This window comes from Tamandua tetradactyla, chromosome 4, assembly GCF_023851605.1.
Source record: "Tamandua tetradactyla isolate mTamTet1 chromosome 4, mTamTet1.pri, whole genome shotgun sequence".
Lineage (NCBI taxonomy): Eukaryota > Metazoa > Chordata > Mammalia > Pilosa > Myrmecophagidae > Tamandua > Tamandua tetradactyla.
In genome coordinates, this window is record NC_135330.1 from 59149585 (window position 1) to 59164474 (window position 14890).

Consider the following 14890-nt stretch of genomic DNA (forward strand, 5'->3'; position numbering starts at 1 on the left):
CTCGGGGTGGGGTGAAGGAGCTGGGGGTGAGGGGTAGGGCTGGAGGGCTCTGGGAGAGCAGGGACCTGGGGCCACGAATCTCTTGGTTGGAGATCACCCTGTGCCAAAGCTGATGGGGAGCAGGAGCGGCCCCTGCGAGCCAGGGAGGGCTGCTCTCCCCCCCTTGACTTAGGATCTGGGAAAAGGGGGTGGCCCTGGGCCAAACCAGGCACCACCCTTTCTCACCAGGTAGTGCCTCCCTGCACGTTCACACCCCATGCCCCGCTGGCAGGGGCTACTGCTGTAACCCGAGTGCTGGGTGCCAGGAGGGGGAGAGACCCACCCTGCCCTCCTAAATCCCACCAGCTCCCTTCCTGCGCCAAGGCTCATGCAGGCCCAGCCCAGGGAAGAAAGGGTGTTCTCGGTGCACTTGGAACAGGTAAGGATTCGGGCTGGTGACAGGTTGTCAGCGGTTCTGAGGACAGCTTCATAACCCATGGCAGCCCGTGCTGCAGTGCCCTTTGATCCAGCCTTTGAAAGCTTGATTATGAGACACAGCCCATGTTTCCATAAAGGGGAGAACGATTGTTTTCAGCCCAGACAAAGGATTCTTTGTTCAGCCCTGGACCTGGAGCCCCGGGAGGGGAGCCGCTGGGGGAGAGGAAGGACAGCCCCGCCCCGGGTGGGGAGGGGGTTGGGGCAGGGCAGCGCCGGGTGAGGCCACTGGGTGAGGCCACTGCGTGGCTGCCACCAAGGCTGCCCATGATGGGCAAAGGGCATTAGGGACGTCCCGCCACCCTCCCAAGGAGTGTGCACAGGCCCAGGTTGGGATGGAAGGGGGCTCCTTCCTGAGCTGCTCGTCTCACCCCAAAGTGCAGGCAGTCTTTGTCCCAGTGAAGGCGAGGGTAGAGGTGTCCAGCTGCCAGCTGGGCAGTGCCCCCTCTTTTGGAGGAATGGGCTGGCTCCTCATTACTAGTTTCCTGCATCTAAGCAAACAGATATCAGGGTAAGGAGTGAGGAATTTGTGGTGCAAAGTGCCTGTGGGTTAGGAGAGTTTGGTAGTGGGAATGAAGAGGAGTACATGTCGGGGAGGGGGTAGTAATTACGAATGCAGCAGACTCTGGCCAGTTTGAAGCTCGTCCTGTTTATCTCCATCTGCTCTCACAGCTTTCATGGGGCCTGGGCATAGAACACCCTCAAATTTTGCAAAACAAATCAGGCTGTTGGAGAGGGTGAGAACGTTTCTCCCCTTTGAGAGCAAGAGGAAGAAGTCTGGATGAGTGGGGGCTCCTGCCCAACCCCAGCTGCACCCTTTCCCCATTTGTTAGTTAAATTCAACCCCTTCCCTCCCTATCATCTTTTCTGTCCACATGGGAGGAGGCTTGGAGCCTATGCCAGTCTGAGTTAGCTGTGGGGCAGGGAGCTGTGACATGGTGGGGAAGGAACTGGGGGCCAGGTCTGGTATTTTATTGGGGCTGCACCTGGGGAAACCAGAAGGGCTCATGTGGGGGAAAGATAAGTAGAAAGTGTAACATGCGGGCTCTCCAAACGTGACCAGCCAGCCTGCTGAGCACACAAAGCCGAGGGTGCTGCGCACCGTGCTGAAGGAGACTGCCTCTCGATGACGTTTCTGAGAACTGGAAGTTTGGTTGAAAAGGGTAGGACCTTTCAGTGGTAGGAGGAAGGCTCATGATGCAACTGTCCAGGATTAATGGAAACAGCAAGGTGGGGATTTTTGAGGTTAGGGGAGTCACAGAATTTTACGGAGCAAATGTCTGTTAACATTTTCCACTGAAGAGTCGATGGGCCTTTGGACAATTTCCTATAGGGAAAAGTCAGGGCTTCCATCAGGGCAGGAGTCTGCTGGAATAATAAGGATAATGGAATAGCTCAGTCATGTTACTGGGCAGTAACTTGTGAGCTGGGAGGGCAGGGGGAATTTCACTCTCAGGTGTAAGTTCAGAGGGGTGGGGGAGGAGGGCGTCAGTTCTCTGAGGCTTCCTCTAGGCCTCGGGCTGGGGAGTGGGGGGGCAGCTGGCAGGTCTGTGGTCCTGAGGAGGAATGACCTCGGCACTAGGTGGACAGAGAAGTCTTAAAGTTGGAGAACAGCAAGGAGAGAAACTCCATCTGACCCCAGGAGAGGCCGGAGACCAAGGCATGTGGGCTGGGAACCAGGTCTGCAGGTGCCAAACCGGTCCCTGCCCAGGGAGACGGGCTGTGTTGACTTTGGCAGCTCCACCCCGAGCCTCCTCCTACCCCAGAAGGGCCTGAAACTGACACTGGGCCCTGCTGGGGGCTGGAGATGTTCCCAGCCCCGTCCTGTTCAAGCTGGCTGGGGCAGGCTGTTTCCCTGGCAGAGGAAGCCAGCAGCGAGACATGTATGGGTGTGTGCGTGTGTGTGTGTGTGTGTGTGTGTGTGTGTGTGTGTGTGTGATCCAGGAGGGGGGATATCTGGGCCCAGCTGCTTGAGGCCAGGGCTGGGGGGCATCAGGACCAAAGACAGTGACCTCATGGCCTCAGACTGATGAAAACACAGCTAGGCAAGACCGAGGGAGAGAGGAGATGACTTCGGGAACATCAGCTATCAGCCTGTGATGCACTTACAGCCCCCCTGAAATCTTGATATGTACTTCACTCATCACAACAAACCATTTCATAGATGAGGAAACTAAGGCATGAAAGCTTCAGTGACTAGAGTCGGGCAACAGACAGGTGGGATGGAATTCAAAATCAAGCTTGTGTGTCTTCAGAAGCCAACTCTTTGCTGGGCCACTTGGCAGCATTCTCCTGGGCTATTCAAGCATCTGGTTCCTGCAAATGCCAAGAGGAGAGACAAGCTCCCTCCACAGAGACCTCCAAAGGAGAGGGAGAGATGGGGAAGGGCAGTCCCCAGAGATGGGCAGGACCACAGATGGGGAGGAGATGACAGAAGGGACAGGTGGGGAATGGGTGCGCGTGTAAAACCAATTTCACTATTACAAATTTTAAAAATCACTCTCATATCTATTGTCCCTTTTCACAAAGAGATGGAGACCAGTGAAATGGCCACCTGGAGAGCCAGTGAGGGACAGAAAAGGGCAAAGACAGGTGCTGAGTTAAGGTGCGTGCTCTCTTGGGGAGGTAGGAGGGAGGAGACATCCAGGGACAGAGGGGCAGAAGGAGCAGGGTGGCTGGAGACAGGCTGAGGTAGACCTGCACTCCCCACAGCTCCACCTCTGGGCCAGCTCCTGCGGCTGCCTCAGGTCCTCCGGCTTGTCACCATGGTGGTGGCTGGTCCAGGCTGTGCTGCCCATGGGCAGTCCCAATTCCAAGATTCTGCCTTGCTGCAGGCTGCGGGATAGGCAGGGGATTCAGTGGGCCAGAGATCCTAACGGGAAGAAGGGGATGGGGCAGGTTCTGAGGAGGTGAGGGACGGTCCATCCTGAAGGGTACTTTCTGTCTGGCTAAGGGTGACTCTTCATTGCCCTAGATTGAGAGAAACAGAGTGCCCAGCTCCTACAAGGGCCACCTTTCTTGACGAGGTCGGTAGAGGCTGGAGAACAGGAAGGGAGGAGAGTGAGACCTAGGCTGGATCCCAGATTTCTCAAGCCCCAGGATCTCATCCTCACATTGTTTTTCTCATCAATTTCTCAGCCTTTTCAAACATACCTTGGCCATATACTCCTTGAATTACACGCCTTGTTTTTTTTTTTTTTTTAGGTAACATTTTTTTTATTAAAAAAAAATTTTTTTAAATACCAAAAAACACCAAACAAATGATGCAAACAGTCGTAACTTTTGATCATTCCGTTCTACCTATATAATCAGTAATTCACAATATCATCACATAGTTGCATATTCATCATCATGATCATTTCTTGGAACACTTGCATCTATTCAGAAAAAGAAATAAAAAGAAAACAGAAAAAAAATCATACATACCATAACTCCCACCCATCCCCCTCCCCAATCACCAGCATTTTACTCTAAATTTAACATTTGTTCATTTGTTCCCCTATTATTCATCTTTATTCCACATCTTTTACTCGTCTGTCGACAAGGTAGATAAAAGGAGCATCAGACACAAGGTTTTCACAATCACACAGTCACAATGTGAAAGCTATATCATTATACAATCATCTTCAAGAAACATGGCTACTGGAACACAGCTCTACATTTTCAGGCAGTTCCCTCCAGCCTCTCCACTACATCTTGACTAACAAGGTGATGCTTATTTAATGTGTAAGAATAACCTCCAGGATAACTTTAAGCATCTTGTTTTAACTTTATTTCTAAAACTGGCAACCAACCGTCAGGTAGATATTATAGCATCCATTTTACCAATGAGGAAACTGAGTCCCAGAGAGGTCACATGCTTTGCTCCTGGGTTTAGGGTTCTTTCGTAAGGGCCAGAGTTTCCCATGAGGCTCTTTGGCTTCCAGTTTTGCCATATCTCCCCTCTTTGTCATCCTACCATCTGCTAGCTACTCACTCTCCTTTATGGATTTGGGAATTTGGATTGGACTCTCTCTTTCTACCTTGCTGTTCCTCTGGGTGACTTCAGTGTCCACAGTAATAACCCATCCAATACCTTAACTTGTTTGTTCCTTGTCCTCAACTCCAATGGCTTTCCTCTCCTCTCAACTTCACTCACGCATTCCCACGACCACATCCTTTTCTTTTTTGTCATCACTAGGAACTGCCCTGCCTCTTAAATCTTAAAGTCAAATATTCCATGAATTCCGCCCACCCAGTTTCTTCTATCCTTTTTTTTTTTTTTTGAAAAGAGAAAAAGTTTATTTAACAAAGGCTAGCCTCCCGAAGACAGGAGGATAGCATTTTCCTCAGCTTTGTCTTCCTAAGCTAGAAAGGTGAGGGGTGAGGGATAATTATTGGATTAAACAAAGGGAGGTGGGGCTAGGGATCCCAGGGCCGTTGGCACTTTGGGACTGGTTAGGAAACATTCGAATTAATGACTGCAAGTTGGTTATTGCTATTAGCTGTGTCTTCATTTAAATTAAGGGTTAGCAAATTGGTTACTATTATTGGCAGATGGTCCTGTTATCTTGAGGAGGGGGCTTGGGACTTTGCTGGGATTTATGATGACAGGACCTCTTGCTTTCTTTCAGGTCCGGAATCCACCTTCCCTGCTGCTTCTGCCCACTTTGATTTCACTTGCAAGTTATTTTATGTCCCAGGGACATCTCCAGTTCTGCTTTTTCCCTTAGTTCTGTGGGGGAAAGAGCAGGAACTTGTCCTGGGTTAGATAAGGCCCTCCTGATTCGTAAAAGAGGGAAGTGAAAATTTTAACAGGTTAGCAAGAGAGAGGCTGTTCTAGTGGGTTAGCACGTGCCAGTTTCAGGGGTGTGATTTTTACTATTATAGTTAGACAAAGCTTTCTCTTAGGTTAGCTTTTTTTTTTCATCACATAGTTGTACGTTCATCACCACAATCATTTTTAGAACATTTGTATCACTCCAGAAAAAGAAATAAAAAGAAAAAAGAAAAACCCATACATCTTATACCCCTTACCTCTCTCTCTCATTGACCACTAGTATTGCAATCTACCCAATTTTTTTTTACCCCTTATCCCCCCATTCTTCTTTTTATTGTTGTTACTATTTGTTAGAACAACTCAGCAAAATAAAATTCTGGTTTATCGCTGGACAACATTATTTCACACGTACATCAAATAGGCCTCCCCAAATAAACAGCAACTTCACAGACCAATTAAAAAAAGAAGGAAAAAAAAAAAGGAAACCTTTACCTTGGGCCTTTTTAACCATTTCACACAAACCAACTATCTGTAGTACAGCTAAGTACATATACAAAAACATTACTAGAATGCCAGGAATGTTTGTATTTTTTTGTTTTTACGAGGTTTCTTCCCCTCCCTTGAAATTATAATGAGCATGGTCACACCATGTCACACCATAAATCAAGTCAGAAGTGGGACAGAGAATGCTCCAAAGTCTGGTTGGGTCGTCCAAGATTATTAAAAATGGCGAACCCCTAACAATATGTCAAAAATATAAAACGTAAATTAAAAAATGCAAACACATTTTCCTTTGAATAGTACTTGAAAAAAAAAAGCAGGGCCTTGGAAGCTTGGGTTCTGTTTTCCTGCCCTGTTGGAAATTCACGTTGTGGTCTGGGTTGGGTGGTGGAGGGCGCGCGTGTCATCTGCGGGGGGGCGCTGCCGGGGTTGGGGGGCGCTGCCGGGGCGGGGTGCAGGGAGTGCTGTACTCAAAGGTGACCAGGTTTAGCGTCTGGGACCGGAAGTGGAAGGCGAATGGGTCACGATGGTCTTTTTTTTTTTTAAGTTTAATGTTTCCTTCTTTGCCGTCTGGCCATCCTCACTGGTCTTCTGTTTCTTGGTGTCCACCTCCTCCTCCTCATCTTCAGCTGCCCGTTTGCCTGTAGCTTCCCAGCCTCCTCATGTCCATCCCATCCTCTTCCTCATACGTCCTCCTTTCACTCCTCCTCTCCCTCCCCACGTCCTTCCTCTTCTTCCTCTCCCTCGCCTTCCTCTCCCTCGCCTTCGGCCTCCTCTTCCCCGTTTCCCTTGTTCGGGTTCCCTTTAGCAGGTGATTCTCTTCCGCTTTCTGCCTCCCCCACAACTTCCTTCTTTTCTAGCTCTGGGTGGTGATTTCGGACTTGGTGTCCACACACGTCTGACATGATGGGTCACGCCGCTGAGCCAATGCAATAAATGAAAAAGAAAGCTGGAATTCGGGGACTCGGGGGGTAAAACTGCTAGTGCCCAGGGCGGTGAGTAGGGAGTCCGGCCCGGGAGCAATGCAGGAATGGCTTTTCTGAGCAGCTCTTATTATTCATTTATTTATTTTTGTCCTTGCGTGTTTTTTTACTCATCTGTCCATACCCCGGATAAAGGGAGCTCCAGCCATAAGTTTTTCACAATCATACAGTCACACTGTAAAAGCTATATAGTTATATAATCATCTTTAGAAATCCAGGCTACTGGAATCCAGTGCAACAGTTTCAGGTATTTCCTTCTAGTTATTCTAATACACTAAAAACTAAAAAGGGATCTCTATATAATGCATAAGAATAACCTCCAGAATAACCTCTCAACTCTCGAAACATCTCAGCCACTGAAGCTCATTTCTCTCTTCCCCCTGCCTTTGGTCAAGAAGGCTTTCTCAATCCCGTGATGCTGGGTCCCAGTCATCCCTGGGGGTCCAATCCCACATTGCCAGGGAGAGTTACACCTCTGGGAGTCATGTCCCACATGGGGGGAGGGCAGTGAGTTCACTGCCAAGTTGGCTTCAAGAGAAAGGCCACATTTGAGCAACAAAAGAGGATCTCCAGAGGTGACTCTTAGGCCTAATTGTAAGTAGGTTTAGCTTCTTCTTTGTAGGAATAAGTTTCATAGGGGCCAGCCCCATGATCGAAGGCTTGGTCTGTTACATTGGATGTCTCTAATAGTTGCAAGAATATCAGGAATTCTCCAGGGGGGAAGTTGAATATTTCCTCCTTTCTCCCCAGCGCCTCAAGGGGGTTGCGCAAATACTTTTTATTCTCTGCCCAAATGACTCTTGGATGTATCAGGGCATCACACTACCCTGTACAAACCAACAAGATCTCATTCCCTACTCAAGAGTCCATGTAATTATGGTGTTTGAATAAGCTGACCATAGAAGTTAAATTAATTAGTGTGCTACCAAAAATATAAATTTTGCCCAAATAAATATCTCTTCCTTTTGCCTCACATAGAAGTTGAAGTTTTAAAATATAGACATATCCTTTATCCTGTATTCTGATTTACCTTAGTCCTATCCAGTTCAGCTTCATTCCTATCTCTAGTTGAAGTCTGATCCCTTTTTCAACTTTTTAAACAGTTGCTGTATGGGGTACTGCTGACTTTCATAGCTTCAGAGCTCTAACTCTGAGTCTCAGGTGTCACATAAATACCTGAACTTCCAGGGAACAACCAGGTTAAACATAGCTCAGCATCTCAGAATTTAGAAATAACAGTTAACGACTCCAAAATAGATGTGTCTGCTGTAAGAGCTTACAGTCTAGGAACCATTACACTGAGCTTTAACTTAATAACCCCATGCTCTCAAATTTAGTTCTCCAAGTTTCTAATATTATAGTAAGTCCATATGAATGAGGCATGATACAATTTGTCTTTTTGTTTCTGACATTTCATTCAACATACTGTCCTCGAGCTTCATTTACCTAGTTACATGTCTCACAATAGCCTTTGTTTCTAGGGCATCATTTTGAAACTTCCAGTCCCGTGATGTTTCTGCTTTGTCACCATTTATCAGCCCCTTTCTGTTGGATCCCTAGGTCCATTACTCCAATCCCTTCCCAAACCCCTCTGACTATCCTTGTAGGTCAGAGTTGTCAACTGCAAACAATAGACTTCCTTCTGTTTTAAGCAGAAACAGATTTTTTTCAAGGGATAAGATAGCTGACAGAATTGTTGGGAAGTGTGCAAAGCACAGAATCAGGGCTGAGTTTTCAGAAAAAAAACATCTCCCTAAAGCACCGTACAGAATTAGGCTGCACCTATCCCAATGGAGAAGCAGTAGCAGGAGGCCACTGCCAGGGTGGCTGGCTTGGAACCATGCCCCTCTGTTGCCATCTACCCCAGAGAACATGGGTCTGATAGCTTTGAGAGTGCAGTTGGCCTTAATTCTTTGATGTAAAGTCTTCTGTATTGCTTCACTGATTTTTGGTTTGTTTTTTTTTGGCATGGGCAGGCACCAGGAATTGAACCCGGGTCTCTGGCACCGCAGGCGAGAACTCTGCCTGCTGACCCACCGTGGCCCACCCTGCTTCACCATTTTTTAAATGCAATTTTATTGACATATATTCACACAGTGTACAATCCATCCAAATTATACAATCAGTGGCTCATAGTACCATTACATAGTTGTGGATTCATCACCACAGTCCACTTTTTAGAATATGGATTTTTTTAAAATTTATTTATTAATTTAAAAAATTAAGAGCAAGGGGCGGGCCGCGGTGGCTCAGCGGGCAAAGTGCTTGCCTGCTATGCCGGAGGACCTCGGTTCGATTCCCGGCCCCAGCCCATGTAACAAAAACGGAGAAACAGAATACAATAAAAACAAGAAAATGTTTAAAGATGTTTCCCTTTCTTCCTTCCTTCCTTCCTTCTATCCTTCCTTCCTTCTCTCTGTCTTTCCTTTAAAAAAAAAAAAAAAAAAAAAAAAAATTAAGAGCAAGCAAAAACATTAACATATAATTCCGTTCTACATATATATTCAGTAATTCTCAATATCATCACATAGTTGTATAGAATATGGATTATTTTTATAATTAAAATCAATTTAAAATATTTTTACCTATTTCTACCTCCTTCTATATCCATTGCTCCTATTTTAGTTCAGTCCAACAGCATGTCTTGTCTAGCATTCAGTAACAGCCTGCTAACTTGTTTCCCAGCCTTTAGCCTTACTTTTCCACCCCCAGCTCTCTTCTAATTTATTCTCCACACTGAAGCAGAGTATATTCTCAAATGTACCTCTGCTCTCTTCACTCCAATATAAAATTCTTCAATGGTTTTCCCTTGCCCTAAGGATATAGCTTAGAAAAGGCCCTTGATGGTCAGACTACAGATCTCTTTTGGCAAACGCCTCTTCTCCAAACCATCTGCTATCTTTATTCTCTTCTGGCCTTGCTGGACCTCTCTTTGTGTCTCTGGGCCTTTGCAATTATGTTCTCTTTGCTTGGAAAACTCATCTTCTTTATCTTTGCCTGAACAACTCCTACCCTATACCTAAAGAGGTTTTAGATTAGATGCCACCTGTTCTAGTTTGCTAGCTGCCAGAATGCAACACACCAGAGACAGATTGGCTTTTAATAAAAGGGGATTCATTTCATTAGTTCTTCAGAGGAAAGGCAGCTAACTTTCATCTGAGGTTCTTTCTTATATGGGAAGGCATAGGATGATCTCTGCTGGCCTTCTGTCCAGGCCTCTGGGTTCCAACAACTTTCCCCAGGGTGATTCCTTTCTGCATCTCCAAAGGCCTGGGCTGAGCTGCGAGTACTGAGATGAGGTATACTGAGCTGCTTGGGCTGTCTTACGTTGTGCTCTCTCATTTAAGCACCAGCCAATTAAGTCAAACATCATTCATTGCAGCAGGCACACCTCCTAGCTAACTGCAGATGTAATCAGCAACAGATGAGGTTCACGGACCATTGGCTCATGTCCACAGGAGCAGAACTAGGTACCTTCACCTGGCCAAGTTGACAATTGAATCTAACTACCACACCACCTCTTCCAGGAAATCTTCCTTGATCATTCCCCCCCGCCCCCCACTCTGGATTAGTTGTCCCTCCAAGCTACTTCCACAGAGCACTGTGCCACTCTGTTTTGTCATTGCCTCCTTCCCCAACCAGACTGTAAACTCTGTGAGTTGGAGATTGTGTCTTGTTCACAGCTTTAGGCCCACACCTAGTAGAGTCTGATGACATTCAATACATGTGAAATGAATGAATTAGTGAACATTGCCCAAGCTCACATAGGACCATAAAACTCTTAGAAGAAAATGTAGGAAAGCATCTTGAAGATCTTGTGGTAGGCAATGGTTTCTTAGACTTTACACCCAAAGCACAAGTAATGAAAGAAAAAAATAGATAAATGGGATCTCCTCAAATTAAAAACTTTTGTGCTTTGAAGGATTTTGTTAAGAAAGTGAAAAGGCAGCCTACTCAATGGGAAGAAATATTTGGAAACCACATGTATTAGTTAGGGTTCTCTAGAGAAACAGAATCAACAGGGAACACTCGCAAATATAAAATTTATAAAAGTGTCTCACGTGACCGTGGGAATGCAGAGTCCAAAATCCACAGGGCAGACTGTGAAGCCGATGATTCCGATGGAGGGTCTGGACAAACTCCACAGGAGAGGCTCACCAGCCAAAGCAGGAAGACAGCCTGTCTCTTCTGAATCCTCCTTAAAAGGCTTCCAGTGATTAGATTGAGCACCACTCATTGCAGAAGACATTCCCTTGGCTGATTACAAATGGAATCAGCTGTGGATGCAGCTGACATGATCATGATTTAATTCTATGAAATATCCTCATTGCAACAGACAGGCCAGCACTTGCCCAACCAGACAAACAGGTACCACCACTTGGCCAAGTTGGCACATGAACCTGACCATGACACCACATATCTGATAAGGGTTTAATATTCAGAATATATAAAGAAATCCTACAATTCAACAAACAAAAGACAAATAACCCAGAGCAGGCAATGGTGGCTCAGCAGGCAGAGTTCTCGCCTGCCATACCAGAGACCTGGGTTCGTATCCCAGTGCCTACCCATGCAAAAAAATAAATAAAATAAAGACAAACAACCCAATTAAAAAATGGGCAAAACACTTGAATAGGCATTTTTCCAAAGATATACAAATGACTAAAAAGCACAAGCAAAGATGCTCAACTTTACACCCAAAAATGTAAAGGGAAATGCAAATCAAAACGATAATGAAATACCATTTCACACCAACTAGAATAGCTGCTATTAAAAAAACAGAAAGCTACAAGTGTTGGAGAGGATATAGAGAAAGAGGAACACATTCAATGCTGGTGGGAATGTAAAATGATGCAGCTGTTGTGGAAGGCAGTTTGGTGATTCCTCAAGAAGCTAAATATAGAACTGCCATGTGATCTGGCAATCCTGCTGCCAAGTATATACCCAGAATAACTGAAAGCAGGAACACAAACAGGCATTTGCACACTGATGTTCATAGTGGCATTATCCACAATTGCCAAAAGATGGAAGCAAGCCAAGTGTCCAGCAGCCAATGAATGGATAAGCAAAATGTTGTATATACGTACAATGGAATATTATTCAGTTGCAAGAAGAAATGAAGTTCTGATACATGATACAACCTAGATGAACCTAGAAAACATTATGCTAAGTGAAATAAGCCAGGCACAAAAGGACAAACATTGTGATGTATGACATTTAAAATAAGAAAATTCGAAACAGAAAGTAGATTGGAGGTTACCAGAGCCTGGGGGCAGGGGAGAATGGAGATTTACTGCTTACTACGCACAGAATTTCTGTTTTGGGTGATGACAAAGTTTTAACAATAGAAGGTAGTGATGGTAGCACAAATTGTGATGCATTTACCCTTTCACTCAGCTATCCCACTTCTGGGAGGTTATTCTGCAGTTACACCGTGAACACATAAGAAATGATACATGTACAAGCTTATTCATTGTCGTCTGTAGTAGCAAAAACTGTAAATAATTCATATCCCTCTATAAGGACTAGTTAAATAAACCATGACATATCCATGCAATGGAAGACAATACAGCTGTAAAAAAAAAAAAAAGAATGAGGCTACTCTGTTACTGCCGTGGAATGGCCAAACTAGATATATATTATTAAGTAGAAATACAAGGAGCAAAACAGTATATATATATATACATATATATATATATATATATGTTACTTTATGTATTTGCAAAGTGAAATAGTGGATGAATGCACAAAAAACTATTATTTTCTCTAGGGAGCAGGGGAACAGTATGGTGGGACGTGAGTAGAATGGGACTTCAAATGGATGCCTCTTTATAGAAGCCTGAACTTTAAATTATGTGAACTATTGCACATTCAAATATTTGTAATTATATTTAAATAAATAACTTGCCATGTAAGTTAAAAACAACAACAACAACCCTGATTGGAAAGGCTAGTAAAAACTCCTCAGTCTTTCAGGCACTGAGTTAGTTAGGCTTAAGTAACGCATCTGTGTTAGGCTGGATTTTCTTTGTGTACTTGAATCAAAACAGCATGTTTCACCAGATTGCTATAGCAGACATGAGAATCCAGCTGTCTTCAGTAAGCCAGATACTATAGAGATTGGAAAAAAAAAGTAAAACAATGCCACTCATATTTTTTTCCATGGGAATATATATTTTTTTAATAAAAATGTTATTTATATTGACATAGAATGTATCTATTTCTACTTTTTTAAAGTTGTTTTAATTTAGAATATGAAAAGTAGTAATAGGGATAACCCACATGAACGAAAGATCTTTGGGGCCCTCTGTGATTTTTAAGAGTATGCAGGGGTCCTAAGACCAAAGAGTGTGTGATCTGCTGATGCACAGAGCGGTGGCTGGGAGAGTAAGCCCTGAGGTCGGTCTACCTGCGTTTGAATCTGTACTCTGCTCTTGGCGAAGCTTGTAGTAGAACCTTGGGCAAGTTCATAATCTCTCTGGTCCCCAGTTTTCTTGCATATAAAATGGGGATGATTATATGGTGCTTACTGCAAAAGGATTGGTTGAGGTTTAAACGTATTTATTGCATGGAAAACAGAGCAGTGCCTGGCACACGGGTGCCCACTTAAATGTGAGCTGTCTTCAGCAGCAGCAGCATGCCAAACAGCCCGAGAGGCAGGTAATAATGCTACCAAAAAGAGTCCCTGGATTTTACATCTTTTTGTTTCAAATACCTGGAAACATCCCCCCACGGGGTTATCCTACGTTCTGCGGGAGGATAACTGCCCCAGTGACTAAGTGGGATGGGAGAGTATACATTTGGTCCCTCCCCTTAAGGACACACAGGTGAGAACGGGGCAGTGTTCAGAGCATGTGAAATAGATAAAAGCTCTGGGCTCATCCTTCTCCGTTTATGGCCCTTGTGGTGATAAAGTGCTTTCCTGGGCATTTTCTGATTTTCTTCCTCACTACAATGTTGTGATGTAGGCAGAGAAGGGATTTGTGCCCATATTTCTAGAGGAAGACCCTGAGACTTGGAAAGCTTATGAGACTTGCCCATAAGTGGTAAAAGGTAGAGTCAAAATAAGAAACCAGTCCTCTGGGGCCCAGTCTGTCTTCTTTATCAAACGCCAAAGTGATTTGTGTCTTGCAGGAGACAAGGCTTGGACAGCAAGCAGAGTGCTGCTCTCTCTGCCCAAATGCAGCCTCCTCCCGCCACAGATACCTTAGGATTCCTCTCACACTTACCTCCTTCCCACGCAGCTCAGCACCAGGGGAAGATGCCCTTTTCCTACTGAAGGAATCCTCCTACCTGTGCTGTCAGCTCCATCTTCTCCCACCAACTCAGCACCTTGTTTCATCCTTTTTCCCCCTCTTTTTTTTTTTAAGCAGCTTCGTGGAGGGAGTTTCCATACAGTAAACTTTACTGTTTAAAATATGCATGTTGATGAGTTTGGGCACATGAATGACACAATGAAGTTGAGAGCATTTACTTCTCCCCCCATGTTTCCCTCCGGTCCCCATGGTCCCCACGTTTCACTCCAGCCCTCTTACAATCAATTTCCGAGCCCCAGTGCCAGGCAACCACTGCTCTGTCTGTTACTACTGTTTAACCTTTTCTGGAATATAAATGGAATTGATCTGTGCTCCAGAGTCTGGTCGCTTTCACCCAGAGTCATGTTTCCGAAATTCACCGATGATGTTCTATTAATCAGTAGTTCATTCCTTATTATTGCTGAGTCATATTCCATTGGGAATACAACATATTCCATAATATGTTTATCCATTCAGCTGTTGGTAAACATTTGGATTGACTCCAGTTTTTGGCTATTATGAGCAATACATCTATGAACATTTCTGTGTTAAGCTTTTGGGTGGATATGTGCTTTCATTTTTCTTGGGGATACTAGGAGTGGCACTGCTGGGTCATATTACAAGGGACCTACATAAGAAATAAGAGTTTGGGCATGTCCTATAAAGTTACACATACACTTTCCCCTCTATTATAACGTGACATACAAAATGCTCACCATGCCCACATATGCAATCGAAGTATAATTTTCACAAAGTTAAAAACATGAGTCTTCTATGTATATGGTAAACACATGACAAAGCTTTATTTAGTTCATTGATGAGAGCAAGGCTGGCCCAACGGAGCTATGAGACTGTAACTGTACATACAGTTAGTACAA

General features: G+C 44.8%; 1 long non-coding RNA gene across 1 annotated transcript; it reads left to right on the top strand.

The window, feature by feature from the left end:
- The first annotated feature begins 241 nt into the window (after positions 1 to 241).
- Positions 242 to 6030, top strand: LOC143680856 (uncharacterized). Its single transcript, XR_013174209.1, has 3 exons — positions 242 to 418; positions 3004 to 3079; positions 5088 to 6030. It is a non-coding gene; the product is annotated as an uncharacterized LOC143680856 (long non-coding RNA).
- Positions 6031 to 14890: the final 8860 nt, after the last annotated feature.